Source organism: Cynara cardunculus (assembly GCF_001531365.2).
Source record: "Cynara cardunculus var. scolymus isolate 2C chromosome LG 17, CcrdV1, whole genome shotgun sequence".
In the NCBI taxonomy this organism is placed as follows: Eukaryota; Viridiplantae; Streptophyta; class Magnoliopsida; order Asterales; family Asteraceae; genus Cynara; species Cynara cardunculus.
Window position 1 is genome coordinate 28,957,584 of NC_037544.1, and position 4,710 is coordinate 28,962,293.

The following is a 4,710-nucleotide window of genomic DNA, read 5'->3' on the forward strand; positions in this document are numbered from 1 at the left end:
GTAATGAAAATAGCTCATATAACACATTCAATCGTGCTTTTCACCCCAAAACGTAATAAATATTTTGAAAGAGGGGCTGTGAATACTCACTTTTCATAAAGCTCCGCAAAATAGAGATTTGATCAGATCACCACACTAGTTCAACAATTCCCTATCAATAGGAATATCCAAAACCATCACTTATTGATTTAACACTACCTATGGGGTTTAATAAGTCTTAAGTCCATACTTGCCTACTTATGTCCCATATGATTATCCATAGTCCAAATATACATAATGTCCATATGCTCGTTAATGTACTAATTTATACCGGAAATGATGCTATAATCCAATAGAAGATCAAAATTTTACAAAATCAAGAAGCCCCAAAATTTCATTGCTAGGCAGAACTTATGATACTTAAAAATGATCAAAATAAAGAGACTTMAAAAATGAGATAATTTCCTATCTTTTTACATGGGTTATAGCACTGAGTTATAGTCATCGTGAGCAAATTTCATGTATTTTGGACATGCAATAATGATTCAAATAATTTATGCAATACAACTTATCACAACTGAAATGGCAGATTACACCATGTTAGTAAAAYACTCATTAAAAGAGTTCTACTAAGTGTTMTGCAGAAATTCAAGTTGGATTATAAACTTAACACTTATACGAAACTTTCAAACTAAAATCACTCATTTTGGATGAGTTAAGAGGAAGATATGGTACCATAAAGTTACATGCACACATCTGTCATTAGTTGACAGATTGCACACTTAACTTAAATAAATTGGTTAATGCCTCAAAACTTCATATTTTTTAGTGAAACTGGATTCATACGAACCCTAACTCATAAAAGAACATTTTAGAAGAAAAAAATCATACACTAAGAACAAATAAGTAGAGAGATATTAGCATACAAAGTAGGAGTTACCTGCTGATGGTATCACAGTTTGCACACCTATAATGTTTTAGGTGTTTAGAGATCAAAACTCCATAATTTCATATGATTCCACTTGCATGAAAGATATAACCCATATATTTAACTCTCAAAAGAAGAATCATTCTTTTTCATCGAGTTTTGAAATAGATATGGACATTGGAACATACATAAACAAATCTGTCGGATTCGGACAGATTGCATGTTCACTTTGTTTTGAGTAGTTAAAACCTCAAATCACCACMATATTGAATGAAATCGGTGGCATTTGAAAGGTAACTCATTAAACTAACATCCAGAAGAAAAATCAATGAATTTGAATGATTATCTAGAGAGTTATGGCTGTTTAAAGTAGGGTTTACCTACTGAAAATTCTCAGATGCACATATATAATGTTTTGAGCATTTGGGGGGGGGGGGTCAAAACTCAATGTTTTTGAGTGAGACCAATTGGATTACAATCCCAACTCAATAATAAACTTTTAGAAGAAATCTCATAACATTTGGACATAACATTTACAAGATATAGACGATTTGTGCACATGCACATAATTTGTCAGCACCAAAATATAAGATTTTTAAGAAATAAACTCACATAAAATCATGATTTTACCTATCTTTTTGAGTTCTAATGTTTGGGTCATAGATTATCACCATCATATAAAATTTTTACATGTTTTTGGTGTATAATCTCTCCTTAAAACTCAACATTTTCGGAACTTAGAAGATAGAAGATGAAGAGTGCATAAAAAGTGGGTTTTTCTCCCAAAAACTTACAAGAAAAAGAAAGAGATAAGTGTGTTACCTTGTTTGTGGATGAAATGGATGAAATATCTTCAAAAATCTTGCCAAAATGATGAAGATTAAGTTGAAAATCAGCTGAATGAGAAAGAGGATGATGATGTTAACTCAAGGTGACTCTTGAGTTTTTAGGGAGAGAAAGGAGAGGAGGTTTTGAAAATTGAAAGGAGAGTTATGAGTAATAAAAAAGAATGATGCTTTTTATATGTGGCCAAGGGAGGGAAAGAGAGGGGGGAAAGGCCGGCCATAAGGCCCAAACCCACCCTCACACATAATTTTTTTTTATAAAAAGAAAGCCTAAAATGCACAAAAGGCCATTTTCTCAATTTTGACATTTTTCTTCAAATTAAAAGCCCACGATGACTAAATTTATTTAAATAGAAAGATTTTATATTTAAAACACTAAAACTTAGTGTTTTATATATATTGGGTATAAATTAGAGCGTTTGGTACTGTATAAGACGTGTAAGATAATTTCGGGTCGGAACCGGACTTTCTAAACAACTGCCGGAATCTCTTAAAAATTTTCAACCAAACTAACCTAACTCCTAATCTTATAAATTACCTTCAATAACACTAATATAATCTTAATAAGAGCTAACTTGGGAGTTTGAATTTGACGGCTGTCACAGAATGGTGTCAGGCTTTGGCCGACCACAAATTTTGTCAAGCCTTTACCACCAAAATTTAGAAGAATTCCCAGAAGACCTTCAATATCTAGACCGAAGGATGCATGTGAAGGTGGTAGTAAAAGTAGGACCCAACAATTTTGCACATAATAAGGTAGGAAGAACAGGAAGGCAGATGACTTGCAAAAACTGTTGGGAGGTTGGACATAAGTCAAGAGGTTGTAAAAACCAGAAAAAGGATGCACCTTCTATGCAAAAATATCCGGTTGGTAGGCCTAGAGGCAGTGGTTCAAGTAGGGGTTTAAGAGGCAGTTCAAGGAGAGGTTCAAGCGGCAGGACTTCAAAGGGAAAGGGTTGGTCCAATTTCACCGATTGTGGTAAGTAAACCTTGTGATTCTATATGTTTTTTTATTAAATTTTTTCGATTTGTTATTCAAAAGTCATTAGGTAATTAACGTGACTTTTTTTTTTCTTATTTGAAGTTGAAGCAAAAGAAGGGGAAGAAACTGCATCTAAAAGGACTAAGTGGAGCCAGGTGTAAATATTGGTTGGGCATTAACGAAGTATAGTAACATTTTGGTTTATAAGTGATAGCAGTGTTATGTTATTGCCCTTTTATTATAATTGATACGTCATTTTTATAAAATATTTAACCATCTAGAATATTTTTGTTAATTAACTTATCAAATGTTTAGCAATGATTATAAATGTTTTTATTATTTGATCTTGTTTAGTTAATTAAAATTTAAACAAATAATAGGCCTAAAGATGTAATTTTTCTTAATTGAAAAATACGTATTTCACAAAAGAATAAAATTAAAAGAACGACATGGATTTTTTAACTGAAAAAAATACAAATTTAAAAAAAAATTAAAAAATTAAAAAAATGATGTGGAATTTTCCTTAATTGAAGAAAATACAGATATCTAAAAAAATTAAAAATTTAAAAAATTAAAAATGACATGGATTTTTTTTTCTTAGTTGGCATTGATAAAATAAATAAACAATGCCACATCAATAAAAACTTGATCCTAGTCAACATTTGTAAGTCATCAGGTAGACCAGGTACTTAAAAGATTGATATTTTACAATTGAGGTACCATATGTTACCCAAAATAGGAATCAGATGAAAGTACATTACTTTTTAATGTAATTTACCCTTTAAAATATTATAAGTTCCACCGCCCAAACTATTTTATAATAATAAAAGTTCCCCACCGCCTTGGTGAAAATATATAAAGAATGAAAAAGAGATAAGATCTTATCTTATCGTCTTATTTTTAAAAAGAAACATTTTAGAGAGAAAAGGTGTGTGAGGCAGTGGAAGTATTCTTGAGAAGAGTTTTTGGCACAAAAGAGATTTGAAGATACTGTGTTGTTTAAAAGATTTGTTGCGTGTTGAATCTGCAGAATTTGTGTTTGATAAGGTGAGTTTTGATAACTAAAACCTATTTCTATGTTGTTAAACAAACTACTGGTTTTGATGTTCGATTTTGAAGAAAGGATAGTAAAACTGTTTTTAGCATTTTAAGATGAGTCTTATGAATTTTAGTTTTTTGGAAACTGTTTTGGAAAGATAAAGAAGATATTGCTTCTTTAAAACAGTTTTGGATATGATATCTTGTTTCAGGATTTAAAGGAGATTTGATGTCTGGAAATGATATCCTGTTTTTAAGGATTTAAAGGAGATATGATGTTTTGAAAATCATTGAAAGAATAGATTGTTCTTGAGTTTGAAAGTTTTTGATGATAAAACTGTTTTGATACAAGTATTGGTTGAAAACTATAGAGGACATCTCATCAAGACGGTTGTGACTTTGGTCTGTCTTCGTTCGGGATTAATCAATAAATTTTGTGGATAAAACTATGGAGGCTATTTCATCAAGACGGTTGTGACTTTGGTCTGTCTTTGTTTGGAACTAATCCATAGATTTTGATGAGAAAATAAAGGTGGCATATCAAGGAGAGGTGTACCATGGGATAAGGGTGGCATATCAAGGAGCGTTGTACCTTCGACTTTAAGGGTGGCATATCAAGGAGAGGTACACCTTTTGGATATAAGGGTGGCAATTGTGTGTGGTTATTATAGCTCTTGCTATTATATCTTTTAAGATTACAATAGATTTGAGTTCTTACTTCTTTGTGATTTGAGGACTCAGAGATGTTGTTCTTATTAAGAAATGATAGTATTGATGTTATTGAGAAGGGAAAAACTTGGCCTATGGCCATTGGTTTTGGATAAAATCTGTTTTGGATCAAGTGTTTGATTTTAGAGGAACCAGAGAGGCTCTGGTTGTTCCTTGAAAGGAACCAGAGGGACTCTAGTTGGCCTACGCGGGTTGGACCAGGAGCTTTG